The sequence below is a fragment of the Mustela erminea genome, chromosome 2, assembly GCF_009829155.1.
Source record: "Mustela erminea isolate mMusErm1 chromosome 2, mMusErm1.Pri, whole genome shotgun sequence".
NCBI classification, from domain to species: domain Eukaryota; kingdom Metazoa; phylum Chordata; class Mammalia; order Carnivora; family Mustelidae; genus Mustela; species Mustela erminea.
The window spans coordinates 147,344,719-147,360,096 of NC_045615.1; the positions used below are offsets into that span (position 1 = coordinate 147,344,719).

At 36.3% G+C, this 15,378-nt stretch overlaps 1 protein-coding gene and 1 non-coding gene across 22 annotated transcripts in view; both read left to right on the top strand.

The window, feature by feature from the left end:
• The window catches only part of ADGRL3 (adhesion G protein-coupled receptor L3), an 827,333-nt gene that overhangs the window by 482,640 nt on the left and 329,315 nt on the right, over nucleotides 1-15,378 (top strand). The window lies entirely within an intron of this gene.
• Nucleotides 8,080-8,186, top strand: LOC116585377. Its single transcript, XR_004283578.1, has one exon. It is a non-coding gene; the product is annotated as a U6 spliceosomal RNA (small nuclear RNA).

Here is a 15,378-nt window from a genome sequence, read left to right on the forward strand (position 1 = left end):
GCAACAAATGGTGTGTGTTACTCTTTTTAGGAATGAGTGATAAGAGTAAAGCAAGAAACATATGCTATTAACTTTCTTTAGGGCTCAGCAATCCTTAGTCATTTTTTAATACTTGGCCCTCAGTTTTTGGTTAGCACTGATTCTAACACAAAATTCAAGAGTTTATGATGAGTTATATTACCTGATTGAATCTTACCAGCTGCTGCTACTTGTGAAAATCAGATGATATTTTCTAAAATGTTGAAATACCTTGTTTTTATCCCCAGGCAGTATCTTGAACACCAGTAGGAGCTGTTCACTAAAAACTCCATTTATCATAGGTTCCAAAAATGTTGAAGATCCAGAGTTGATAAGAACCAAGGTAGAGGGACACATGGGTGGCTCAGTGGGTTATGTGTCTGCCTTTGGCTCAGGTCATAATTCCGGGGTCCTAGGGGGGGAGCTCTGCCAGGGCTCCCCGCTCCGGCTGTCTCTGGCTACCTCTGCCCCTATCTCTGTCTCTCTGTCTCTCAAAAAATAAGTGAAAAAACAAAACAAAACAAAACAAAAAAACAAAAAACAAAAAACAACAACATAGGGAGACCATGGTTGCCATCTTATTTTACCTACATAGTGTAAGGTCAGGACCTATTTTTAATTCCATGTTGGCTATTAGGGATGAAGAGTCTTATTATTTAATAGAAATTTCCAAATTAACCTAATGCTTTTGAAATATGATTTATTTCTTCAATGTAAGAAGATTATTTTGATTGGAATGATAGACACAACAGAATTAAAATAATTTCTAGCACATAATTAGTTCTTAATAAGTTTGCTATTATTTTAATGTCTTCTTTTAATATCTTCTATTTTAATGGATAGAGTGTTTAGCTTATTGTTGAAAACACTATAACATAAAACTGTGAATACCAAGATATAAAACATACTGTATATCCCCCATTTAAGCTTTTGAGATATTCTATCTGGATGTGTTTTTAAGAGTTGAAATTCTGGCACAGACTCAAATTCATCTGTCTTTGAATTCTTTTAGTAGATTATAGACTTTTACAAAGACTCTGATCTAATTTTATATTAGTGGCAGTTGCTAGGTAACTGTTTGATGCAAATTAATCATTAAACATTTAGCAGCTCATTCTCTGATTGGAGTGGAAACAGGAGTGACTTCGAAGCCGACAGCCCAGGAAACAACTGATTGAAAAAGAAAATCTTGAGGTGTTTAATACAAATAGACAGTAACTCCTCAACTTGATTTTCTGCATCTTTGTCATAATCAAAAATGAAAGAAAAATTGCTGGAAAAAAAGAAGAACTTTTTCCTGAGAGTAGATATTGTCCACTGAGCAAGTACCAAGTGCCAATACTTCACTAAATATTTTGTGTAAAGTATTATTTTATTCGCATAGCAATTTATTTACATGATACAATTCCCATTTTAAATATAGGGAACCTAGGAATATAAATTAAGTAGCTTAGTTTGTCCAAGGTGGACCGAAAGGGGTAGAGTGGGAATTTGAAAACAAGGGTTTCCCTTTGATTCCTATGTTCTTGTTCTTCTCATTATACTAATGAAGGCATTAAAAATAACTTCCTGGGACGCCTGGGTGGCTCAGTTGGTTGGACGACTGCCTTCGGCTCAGGTCATGATCCTGGAGTCCCGGGATCGAGTCCCGCATCGGGCTCCCAGCTCCATGGCGAGTCTGCTTCTCCCTCTGACCTTCTCCTCTCTCATGCTCTCTCTCACTGTCTCTCTCTCAAATAAATAAATAAAATCTTAAAAAAAAAAAAAAACTACCTGTCTGAGAACTGACAAAACTGACTAGCTCTCTTTTAAAGTATTTTACTTCCCCTTTATCCTGATGCCTCAAAAGTAGAATCAGGTGTGAAGTTCACCTGACTTTAAAGGATTTTCCATTAAGAGGTAGGAATCATTGTGAGGAACCTAGTGTTAGAAGAAGGAGGGAGAGAAAACTGCAGTGGGTGAATGGAATGTTCCGTATCGCTTATTCTGTAATTGTTCAGAATTGAGTATTATTTATAATATTCTGTCGCTGTTAATAGTTGAGCTTTTCTATTAGTTTTCTACTGCTACTGTACTGCATTCCCACAAACATGGTGGCTTGAAACCGTACAAGTGTGTTCTCTTACAGGTACGGAGGCCAGTCGTCTGAAATCAGGGTACTGACAGGGCTTCTTCCCTTCTGAAGATGTTAGGGGAGAATCTGTTGCTTTGTTTTTTCCATCTTCAAAAGCCACTGGCATTCAGTGGCATGTGGCCTCTTCCGACCTCAAAGCACAGCATTCCACCTCTGCTTCTGCCTCACATCTCTGCTGTCCACCCGCTTTCCTCCCTTTCATAAGGACCCTTGGGATTAGATTGGTTCCACCCGGATGACTCAGGATCATCTCAAAATCTTTAAATGAATCACAGTTGGGTAGGAAAAAAAAGTGTGGTTTTGTGTTTTGTGTGTGTGTTTGTTTTTTTGTTTGTTTTTGTTTTTGTTATTGGGTTTTTTGTTTTTTTGTTTTTTGTTTTGTTTTGTTTTTTGCCATGAAAGGTAAAATATTAACAGATTCTGAGGATTAGGGCTTGGACATCTCGGGGGAGGACATTTTTCAGATTTTTCTTAATTAAGTACAGATGTTTTTTTTTTTTAAAGTTCGATTCATACAGAACACACATGAAACTACTTATGTTTTACGTACAGTGTTTTATTAGGTTCAGGTGTACAATATAGTGATTCAGCGATTCCTGGTGCTCATCACAACAGGTGCCCTCCTTAATCCCCATTTTCTATTTCACCCATCCCTATCGCCCTTCCCATAACATCTGTTTTTTCTCTATAGTTAAGAGTCTGTTTCTTGATTTCTCTCTCTTTTCACTTTGTTCCTTTGTTTTGTTTCTTAAATTCCACATACGAGAGAAATCCGATGGTATTTGTCTTTCTCTGACCGGCTTGTTTCACTTAGCATAGTACTTTCTAGCTCCATCAATTTCATTGTAAATGGCAAAATTTCGATTTTTTTTTGATATATCACTTTTTCTTTATTCATTCATCCATCAGTGAACACTTGAGCTGCTTCCATATCTTGGCTCTTGCAAATAAAGCTGCTATCACCATAGGGATGCACGTATCCCTTTGAATGAGTGTTTTTTTATTCTTTGGATAAATACCCAGTAGTGTGATCATTGGCTTGTAGGGTAGCTTGATTTTTAATTTTTTGAGGAACCTCCCTATGGTTTTCTCAGGTGGCTGCACCAGTTTTCATTCTCATTGATAGTGTATGAGTGTTCTTTTTCCCCACATCCTTGCCAACACTTGTTTCTTGATTTTAGTCACTGTAATAGATGTGAGGTAATATTTCATTGTGGTTTTGGTTTGTATTTTCCTGATGGTAAATGATGTTGGACATCTTTTCCTGTGTCTGTTGGCCATCTGTATGTTGTGTTTGGAGAAATGTCTGTTTTCTGTTTCCTAATGATCAAGTATACCTGATTATCAAGTATCGGTGATCATAGAATGCTCATATATCTAGGAGTATATGGGCCATCCATGGCTGATTTCAGACTATAAATTAAATTGAAGCCACGCCATTTGCCTTTTTCCTGTACAATAAAATGTCTTTTTTTTCCTGGTTACATAGATAATAAGTAAGCTAATAATAAAATGAAGATGAAAGTAAACACTTGAGTTTCTACCACTGGAGATAAATTCAACTAACATTGCCATGACCATTCTTTTAGGTATTGCTTCAAGTGTGTATACATACACACATAAGATTTTATGTGGATAAAATAAATAAATGAAAAATATATATGTATATACATACCCCCCACACACATACTTGTGTGTATTATGTATATATACATGTGTATGGGGGGTGTGTATGTGTAGAGTGCATTCTTCCTAGTCCTCTATGTACTCAGAGGTCCTTTGGAGACTTTTACATGAATATTGATTTAAATATGTCTGTATTTGTGTATTTACAAAAACAAGATCGTATTATACACATCTTGCTTTTCTTGCTATATGTCTACACTATACAATGTCTTACGAAGTTTTCCGTAAGTCAGCTGGCATAATTTTATTTAATTCTTTTTAAGGGCTTTAAATGATGTAGAGACAATGTATTCAGTCATTCCCCTACTGGTGGATTTTTTTTTTTTCTTCATTATGTCAGAAGGTGAATGATGTTGAAATCTTTATCTTTACTGGTAAGATTATCTTGCTTGATCTGCTAGAACATCTGCTTTATCTTCAACAGCAGTGAGGCACTTGCAACTTGACACAAGAGAACTTTTCTGCTGACCAGAGTTAATGGCTCAAGCTCTGGAGAAAATCTGAGAGGGATAGAGACTGTGACCTTTCATCCTCCAGCGAAGTGACTGACCCAATACCACTATTTTTAGCCTTTGCTGTTGTTTGAGGGATGTGTTTTATGTATCTGTACAATCAGTTGATTGGGAAAATTTTCATTAAGTAAACTGTGGGAATGTCTTGAATGACATCTGTCACAGGCAGTGCAGCTAACTTAATGAAAATACCTATTAGAGGAGAAAACAAAGTAACATCGAACTACTCCAAAAAGGAGGGACTGTTACACTAACTTCTGTGCTGGCAGCAAAGCTGGAAGTTTTGTTTCTATTTTTTACCTTAATGATCTACTTTAATGATCACCTCTTCACAATCTTTTTCCTCCATGATTTTACAGATAATATTTTTTTCAAAAAATCATCTGAAACTTCTTTTTGAGTCAAGCTTGATTTTCAGTCATCTTAATATCTCTGCAGTAATTATGACCATATATCGCTCCTCCTTTACTAAACACTTCCTCTGACTTGTGTGAAATTATCTTCTACATAATAATCAAATTGAATTCTCTTATTTTTCTTTCTTATTTCTTTTTGGCACTAATTTCATTCCCTCTTTTCTGTACTTTCTTTCATTCCTCTCTATTTTTCAAACTCCATATGAACAGCTGTACAATCACACTACTGGTTGTTGGAGTTTTATATACCTTCCACCTGACCATGAGTCATTCAGTCTTTCTTTCTGACTCTCTCATTGATCGTGTCAATATGTCTTTAAATTTTGAAGAGCCTTTCTCCAGTCCAGTCTCATATTACAATTATTATACTTTGTTGAATTTTTATACTTTGAAGAATCCAATGATTCTACTCCTTCAGTAAATATGCAGTAGGTAGTTCTGGTGTGTTCTTGACTAGTCATGGAAAAAAATGTGAATTTTTATCTTAAAAGTTATTATTGCTTCATAGCAATCCCTTCATGTCCATAAACTATCGTATAATTTCATTGTTCATAAAGCTTCCCTGTGTGGAGTTTAGAACTCAGGGGAAAATGCCGAAATCCATGATCTGACGTACTTAAAGTTAAGGACAGTTTTTATTGTTGTTTTCTTCCTGGCTTTGTAGGATCTCCACTTTTGTGAAAAGAAAAGCAATAATTGTTAATAACCAAAAGTGTATCCTTTGGTTTTATGCCATTCTATTATCGCACTTTCACTCTCTATTAAACACCATTTATTTAAGTTTCCTACGTAAAGTAACCAGACGAAACTTTAAGCTGTCTTGTTCACTCTTCTAAAGCTTCAAAGCAAGTGGATAACTTTTGTCCAACCGAAATTTATTCTATTTTTTTTATTGTGTGTTTTAGACAAACCAAAAATTTAGCACCCTTAAATTCTATCTGGCATACCTAAAGCTTATGATGTTTGAGCCTTAAATTCAGTATTATTAAATCACCAAGAGATTTCAAAGTGGTAGAATAAAGATTATGTTAAGTCTGAGATTAAGCTGTCACACCAGAGTAATTTGATTTTAAGTCCGGCTCCACCACCTCCATTAGTAATCACATCCCTGACAGAGACAAAGTTCATCCAATATGAGTTCTCATTGCAGATGAGGTATTGATGTTTTCATGTTACTCTGGCCAGTCAATAAGGTTAAAAGGATAAAGTTTATTTAGTTTTCAACATTGTCTTCTTGAAGTCAAATGTCTATTTAATTAAATTTTCCAATATTTGGCAAGAAAAGACTGGTCGTGTCAGCTTTCTTCAGCTTGATATTAAATAGCATCTTGTGAAATTTGGTAAAGACTATGTACAGTAAAATGGAACAGATATACTGTGAGTCTATTTAGGAGAGCATCAGGGAGTCCAAGTTCTTTGTCAAGGTAGTTAATAATTTCTAGTCATCTTCTAATGCTAAAAGTTTGAAATATATGTGCAGGCTTTATGTATGATATTCATTTTCTAACTGGCTTATGGAAGTCTGTAGTACTTGTGTACTAAAAATATAATGTAATTCTCAAGATTATTTCTGAAGCAAGCAAATGAAAATGACTTCAAAACAGCATTTTATTTGTAATCCAGGCACCTATCATATAATCATCTCATTTTTCTGCCTTTCCTTACTGAAAAATTTGCAATTGCTTTCTTAAGGTGTGACTACATGTACAAAGAGGAAACAAATAGAAATTTAATTTATGAAAAACTTGGCCACCTTTGAGGTGTGAATATTTTATTTACTCAACAAGAAGATTATTTGTTTACTCCAAAAATTACAAAGATTTCACAACAGTTGAATCTTGTATAAAATTAATATAAGTAGCATGCAAAGAAGTCTTCATGGAAAAATGAATAAGATGGAAGAGATTCTTGTCTTGTCCTTAAGATGTTTTCTTTCTAGTGTAGCAAATAGTCACTGAATACAGTCATTAACTATATTTATAACAAATAACTATGATAGAGAAAACCCCTAGCAAAATGTTTAGTGATAAATTTTTGAGGGTTGAATCTCTTTTTTTTTTTTTTTAAGATTTTATTTATTTATTTGACAGAGAAAGACACAGCAAGAGAAGGAACACACGCAGAGGGAGTGGGAGAGGGAGAAGCAGGTTTCCCACCAAGCAGGAAGCCTGATGCAGGGCTCGATCCCAGGACCCTGGGATCATGACCTGAGCCAAAGTCAGACCCTTAACAACTGAGCCACCCAGGTGCCCCGAGGGTTGAATTTCTTCATTAAACTTATTTCTAATCAAATCTGACTTGAATCCACAGAGTCAGAGGGACTATACTATTCCAGAAAGCAGTTTGCTTCCTACCACAAGGTTTTGACTACCTGAATTTTACGAAACACCTACAGGTGATACTTTACCTTCATAGTAATTTTCCTTCCATAAGAAAATAGTAGGTTGGGGCGCCTGGGTGGCTCAGTGGGTTAAGCCGCTGCCTTCGGTTCAGGTCATGATCTCAGGGTCCTGGGATCGAGTCCCACATCAGGCTCTCTGCTCGGCGGGGAGCCTGCTTCCCTCTCTCTCTCTCTCTGCCAGTCTCTCTACCTACCTGTGATCTCTCTCTGTCAAATAAATAAATAAAATAAAATAAAAGAAAAAAAAGAAAAAGAAAATAGTAGGTTAACTGTGGTTTTAATTATCTATTTTATTTCTTTTTAACCATTATTACCATGCATTCAAGTGATGACTTATTAAGTTAATTATGTAAGATATGTGTCCAGTTAGGTTATATTTTACTTATAATTGTAACAGATCCTATATTTTAAAATTCCACCTACGACAGAAGAAAAGTTTTCTTCTATACCATCTATAAATATTTATTAAATGCCTTCTATATGAGTGACAAGTGATATATCCCCCAAGTCCCATGTTTCCAGGAACTACATATTTCTTGTCCATGTTCACATCCCATTATGTATCACATTGCTCAATCCATAGTAGATACTTAGTACTATTGATTAAATGACCAAATGAAGATTAAGTACAAACATAACTTCAATATCCTTAAAAACTTATCATCAAATAGGTGAGGTAATGTAAATTCACAAGTAACTATGACAGTGTTTGATATATAAAATCTATATCTATATAAAATATGTATATAGATACATCTGTCTACATCTATAGATATAGATAGATCTATATCTATATAAAATATATATATTTCCAGATTCTATATGAGGAGAAAGAAATCTTCAAAACTGAAAATCAGTGAAGATTTGAGATAGAAATAATACAATGAAGTAGATTTTAAAAATCTGCCTCAAGTGCTTGCTTCGGCAGCACATATACTAAAATTGGAACGATACAGAGAAGATTAGCATGGCCCCTGCGCAAGGATGACACGCAAATTCGTGAAGCGTTCCATATTTTTGTGATTCACAGACCTGTACCCCGGGGGATAAAAATATATGTTTATAACAAATAAAAAATTTAAAAAAAAAAAGTTAAGCACAAAGAGATTTAGAAACCTATACCAAGCAAGTAGTGGCCAAAAAATCAATATAAAATAAAATACAATTTATAGTGGAAATTATTAATAGATAGGGATAATTTTATATAATGATAATAAAAGAAATTCCAGGGACACCTGGGAGGCTCAAAAAAAAAAATCTGCCTCAATAAGGTTACAAATTAGACATATTTGACATTATTTGAAAATGGATAAGAATAAAGGGTGACATCCAAAAGTTCAATGAACCCTGTAGAAGAGGCAAAGGTGTTTTCAAGAAACTGCATCACCTGGATTTCTGTCCATTTCTCGGTTCTCCAGGAGCTGGCTTAATAATTGTAGCATAGTTTGGTTATCCTTAGAGGACTTTGTTGTGTCTTTGAACTTGAGCCAGTGCCCTCTTTGGAAACCCACGAGGTAGGTACAAAGGTTGTGTACCACTTCTTCTTCAGAGGGCCTATGCCATTAGCATGGAATCCCACTTACTCATCTGAAATTAGCTTGTTACATTTACTGCTTAACCACAGAGACATTTCTGTCACGTGCTGCCCAGGAGAGGTCACTGGACTGTAGCAGATCATTCTCAACTGTATCATGATCTCTCAGGTATGGAAGAATGCTTAAAATACGTAAATGCTATTCAAGATGCTTCCCACAATTAAAAGTTGGGATTCATGGGGCGCCTGGGTAGCTCAGTGCGTTAAGCCTCTGCCTTCGGCTCAGGTCATGATCTCAGGGTCCTGGGATCGAGCCCCTCATCGGGCTCTCTGCTCAGTGGGGAGCCTGCTTCTTCCTCTCTCTCTCTCTCTCTCTACCTGCCTCTCTGCCTACTTGTGATCTCTCTTTGTCAAGTAAATAAATAAATAAAATCTTAAAAAAAAAATTGGGATTCATAAAAAAGATTATTACTCACCTTAGTTTCCTCTGTTGGGTTTCTGACTCTTCCTTTGACGCATTAGTACCTAAACTGACTTGCTCTGTATTGCTATATAGTATTAATGATTGTGAACTATATGATTTATTAAACAAAAAATACTTATTGAGCTCCAGTGCTATATCCTAGGCATTGGGTGAAAAGCTGAGGCCCAAAGGGGAAAAAACAGTAGGTCGCTGACCTTACGGAGTGGAAAAGAGAACTTGTGACATTCTCAAATACTTACTTTTAAATTTTTACCAATTATACATTAAATACATCATTTAGATAAGTTTTTGTAGTGTGTGAGTTTATTTGGAAAAATTGTATGATCAAGTATGATAGAATCACTCTTGTGAGTGATTCCTCATTTGCTTACAGTATATTTTGATCTTTGATTCCAGCCCCCGCTTATAAACTGAGGTAATTGCATATTGCATAGACTTCCAGAAAATCCACTTTAAAATTATGTTTTTATGTAAATGGCAGAGTGTTCTTGCGTGATGGGTGGCATTATTTAATCCAGTTAAAATTACTTTCCTTTTAACTCTGGAGCTTTGACTTAAATTAGTTTATCTAGAGGCTTCAGCATCTCCCTTAAACCATTAGTGTGCTTCTTCCTCCAGGGACTCCCATTTATACTTTCCCAATCAGAAGGTAATCCTATCAGAAACTGTAATAATACTTTATACTTGGTAACATCTTTTATCTGAGGAAGTCTTGAGCACTCCGAATGCGAGCTTGTTAATGTTTACAGCCTCCTTACGAGGTAGCCACGAGCTGAGAAGGATTCCTTCACTTTTACAGATGGAAAAAATGGGCCAGAAGAGAAAAACTGAGTTTTCCAAAAGTGTTTTTAAAAGGGCACTCTGATATGCTGTAATGAGAACTTAAATATGAGGGAAAAAAACTGGAAGGAGTAAGTTGAGTATCAGACGCAGTGCAAATGAATATGTGATTTTTTAGAATTTTTTTGCTAATCAACTCTAATAAGTAATTTGCTTTATAATTTTTTAGGAATCATTTAGTAACTGGTTACTCCATGTCCTGTGGTATGTTATGCACTGAGTGAACCAGGAAACAAAATAGAACCATATGAGGTTGAAGAGGAAGACACAGGATTGATTCAGATCCTACAGGGCCCGTGGGCCAGAGAATGGGTTTTAGACTTGGTATCAGTTTATGGAAGGGCTTAAAAGATGGTTTAGGGTTTAAAAAAATTATTCTCAGTAGAATTGTGAAATAGAGGATTTAAGAATGTGAACAGAGAAAACCCATGAAGACTTTTATTTTTAACATTGTAAATTGGTTTGTTTTTGCTTTCATGCTAAGTGGGTCCTAAACAGATAATAATCCCTTCTAGAAAGCAACTCAATTATATAGGAATAAGTAATGTTGAATGTATTGACTTTTCTAACAAAATATGCTGTTTCTTTCAGGAGCTACTTGAAAATTGCTTAATTTGAAAGTATTATGAATAAATCATGTTTACAAGAAGTTACAATCTGATAGGAAAGTGCTCAGATACATGACATGATGGCTAGATATGGAATTGTAGGAGTTCTGAAAAGAAAACCAATATTTGAGGAGGAAGCGGCCATTGAGAAATAAAGAGGTTATATATGAGTCAATTCATGAAATGTATATAAATACATTCACAAATATTGTGTCAGGTATTTCCCAAACACTGTGGAAAGTGACTTCGGAGGAAATAGGTGGGTGCCGGAGTTGCTCCACTGGTCAGGCACTGACTCTTGATTTTGGCTCAGGTCATGCGATCAAGTCCGGAAGTCGGCTCCACACTCAGTGGAGAGCTGGCTTGAGGATTCTCTCTCTGCCCCTCCATTGGCCCCTGCCCTGGCTCGTTCTCGCTCTCTCACTTAAATAAATAAAAAAAAAAAAATTTTTTTTTAAATAAAAGGGGAAGTGGGTGATGAGCCATAGAAGTACACTTGTCTTGGGACGCCTGGGTGGGTCAGTCAGTTAAGCCTCTGCCTTCAGCTCAGGTCATGATCCCAGAGTCCTAGAATCGAATCCTGCATCATCAGGGTACTTGCTTAGCAGGGAGCCTTCTTCTTCCTCTGCCTGCCGCTTCCCTTGCTTGTGCTCTGTCTGTCTGTCTCTCTCAATAGACAAATAAATAAATAAAATCTTTTTAAAAGTACAATTATCTTGATGAGCACTAACCAATATATGGAGTTGTTGAATCACTGTATTGTACACTAGAAACTAATATATCACTCTGTGTTTACTACACTGAAATTCAAGGGGAATAAAAGAGGATATGGATATGAATAAGACATTGTTTCTATATTCAGAGTGCTCCTGGTCTATGGGAAGAATAAATAATTGCATAAAACACTGGAATATTCCATGTAATGCCACAAGTGCCTCCAAATGAGAATATGAAAGAGGAAACCTAATATGACTAGAGAACCCAAGTAGATTTTACATTACGGAATAGTCTAAAATAAAATACCAAGTTTTGATTGAAGAGAGGACAAATCTTCTCTTAAATATCCATTTAAAGGACACAAAAGCATTGCCAGAGTAATGTCAGAGAAGACAACGACAGTTGCATTCAGATGCCTTAGATTGAGGAAAGAATCATAAGTAAATGAGTTAGGTGAGTGCCACAGTCCAGTTGCTGCATAATTCCGCCTGACACAAGGGGCCAATGAGAGTCACAAAAAGGAATGGGATTGGGCTGAGGTAGTAAAGAAAGAAAATTTTGCAGAAACTAACCATCTTGAGTGCGGTAAAAGTCAAGAACTGAGTTTTGAGCTGTAGTGATTGCGTGGTGAAGTAGGCATACCATTATTACAATAGAAAAATCAAGAAATGTTGATTTGTAGAGTTCAGTGATTTGGAGTTGAAAGTAAGTCTTAAATACTTTAAGTTTGAGGTGACGGTGGAGTCTGCAGGGCTCAACAAGGATGACAGACTAAAGGGTCAGAATAGAAAGAAAAATAATGGCTAATAATAAGGATTTGATCCATTTTTACCTGAAACCTGATTTAATTTTCAAAACTGGTTGAACAAGACTACGAAAACCCAAGGTCATACAGCTACTCAGTAGACTTGAGATTTGCGCTTCTTCAGAGTCCGTATGCTGAACCACGTCACTAGGCTGCCCCTCAGGAAGAAGTGGACATTCAGGAATCATTGGTATGAAGGTACAAGTGAAATTCTGAGAGTGGTAGAAGTGTCTGAAACTAACCAAAGAAGGAAAAAAGGTAGACAATGAACTAAAGGGCTGGTGAAGGAAAACATGCTGGAGATGTATGTGGAGAAGGTATGTCAAAGTTGAAAGCATTTAACCCAGAATCTAGGGAAGAACCTAGATTCTAGGGGAAAGAAGCTTAAAGAGAAAGAAGCAAATTACCTTACAGAATTCTGTAGAGCAGCATTTCTCAAAGTACTTCCTACAGAACATCTGTTGTGCAATGTATTTGAGGGGCCCTGGGAGAAGACTGTATCCATCATTAAATACGTTTGCAAGACACAAAATAATAAGCTATCCCTACCCTCTTTTCTCTCATCTTCTAGAACCACAATAAAAATTAGTACATTTAGCACAAATTAGCATGGGGAAATAATTAAAGGAAGTTATTAACTTCATGGTAGCTTAGAGTGATCTTAAAAAAAAATTAACCTAGAGAATATGGATTTGAACACATTTTTAACAAAAGAATTGTGTTTAGTGATAAGATAAGGATTGTAAAAGAGAGAAGCCCTTGAGTTATTAAGATGTGAGGAATGTTAGAAGGGGGGTGATAGGAGAGAAAAGAACAGTTTAAATCTGGGCATGAGGATTGGGGACAAACAAATGAAGAAAACTCATGACACAGGAATTGTAGCCTTAGAACCAAATGGTAAGGCCAGTAGTTTATTGACTGTGTTCCATCACTCGGAGCCAGGTCAGTTACAGAGCCCACTGAGTAGAGGAGACACGGCATGTATAAAGAGTGGTAGGACAACCAGGCCCTGACTGGTTTTTCCTGCTCATTGCTCTGGTTTATTTGTTCATGGTTTCTGGACCCCACCTGTCCAGTCTCAATCTTTGGACTAGTCCACCTTGATGAATAGCACTCTCAAAATACGTTGCTCAGAAAACAGTACTTTAGTTGCCTTTTCTAGGGCACTGTGTGTTTTCTGTCTTTGGACAACATGTTCAGAGGGTATGTTCCCTTTGAATTTCAGTCAATTGTATTCAATTTATATGAATTTTTAAAATTATCCCAGTAATTATTCAACTTTTAAACGTGAATGAACCATTTTTTAAGTAAAATTTGCATTTACATTTTATTACTATCAGCCCTTTATTCTTGCCTGTTATTTAAAGGACTTTTTCAAATATTCATTCTGAATTCCTTTTTATTAGAGCTCCTAGCTTTGTGTGAACAGATTTTACTTTTATGCCTTTGATTTCATCAACTGAATATTAATATTAAAGTGATCAGTATGAAAGACAGAGGTTTGCTGAATGCCACAAGAACTAATTGTGCAACCTTAACTTACCCAGGGATCTGTTTGACTACAGTGATTGTGTCCAGATCTTCGGGGATAGCTTTGAGTCCTCTTAAATGAATCCCCCTGTTCATCTGTTGTTTGTTTGCTTTTATTCCTACATTCTTTCCACTTTTATATCAGGATGAACTTTGCCAAAGATGTCTGGAATCCAGTAAACTATTTATTCCTGAGTTTTCTGATTTTCTATCTATAAAGAGAGTGGTACTAATGAGAGGCAGTTTGTAAATGATTCCATTTTCATTTTTAGGTACTTAGAAGCCATCTCTGCACTCTGCATTCATGCTAGGATCTTGCTTGTGCCGTAACTCAACATCACTAATATATTTCTCTAGACATATATTTCCTCCCTTTGTACAAAAGTCATTTGTCTTGTTACCCACAATTTTCCTTTGTGTTTTATTATATCATGAAGTAGTTTTACCTAGTGGCTGAGATATCTTGAATAATTTACTAAAATCCACTGTGCCTCAGTTTCCTGATTTGTAGCTTGGGGATAATGATAGTATCTACCTTATATAATTGTTGAAGAACTAGATAAATTGAAATGCTCAGGGGCACCTGGATTCCTCCGTGGATTAAGCCTCTGCCTTCAGCTCAGGTCATGATCTCAGGGTCCTGTGATCAAGCCCCGCATCGGCCTCTCTGTTGGGTGGGGAGCCTGTTTCCCCCTCTCTCTCTGCCGGCCACTCTTCCTACTTGTGCTCTCTCTTTCTCTGTCAAGTAAATAAATAAAAATCTTAAAAAAGAAAGAAAGAGAGAAAGAAAGAAATGCTTAGAATGTACCTTATACGAAGTAAATACTCAACAAACATTGGTTTTCTTTTTTCAATACACTGATTTTGACTAAGAAACATGATCCATTTACAACCCTAGTATGAAAATGCTCAGGGCAACTGTACATTGTTGAATAAATACAAAAACAATACAACGTTCCTTTCAGTTACTAGCTTAAGAAGTGAAATGGTTACGCTGGGAACGTGGTATTTAATTATTTCTGTATACCCAGTGTGTGGGAGACACCAACCCAGGCGAAATAGGTCCATCCAACATCTGAAAACAAAAACAATATGAATTTGAAGTTAAAGTGCCCAGTATAAAAAGATAGCATCTAGTATTAGGAAAAATGGATCAATTTATAAAAGAGGTAGGCATCAAGACTGCTATTTCTATTGTTAGGGAGAGCAAATTAGGATGGTCTTGCTGGGCAGTGACTCAAAGAGGCAGACGAAAGAGAAAATGGGCGCCAATAAAGACCAAATCCTGCCACCAGAGAATCTGTCCCCTTCCTCCACCAAGCCATATGATGCTCCTTTATGATACATTTCTTCTGTTGTTTGCTTTGATGTTTATTTTAACCATTTTCCCTTTTACAAAAAAACGTGTGTTTGGAAACCAGGACGGAGAAAAGATGAGGACTAGTATCTGTGCCCTCGGAGATGGTCTGTCATCACGGTCCCATCATGCCTTGCTTCGAAAGTGCAGAGCAAGATACCCTTTCTTTGGGGTAGCTCCTATGCCCTGTAGAAGACCTAGTGTGTAACACTCTTTAAAATCTAATTAACAATGCTTCACGGGACAACACTATCACTGGCTGAAGGATTTTAATGGGAACATAAAAATTGTAATTGCTAAAGAAGGTCAAGTTAGCCCAGGCTTTGTTATTTGATA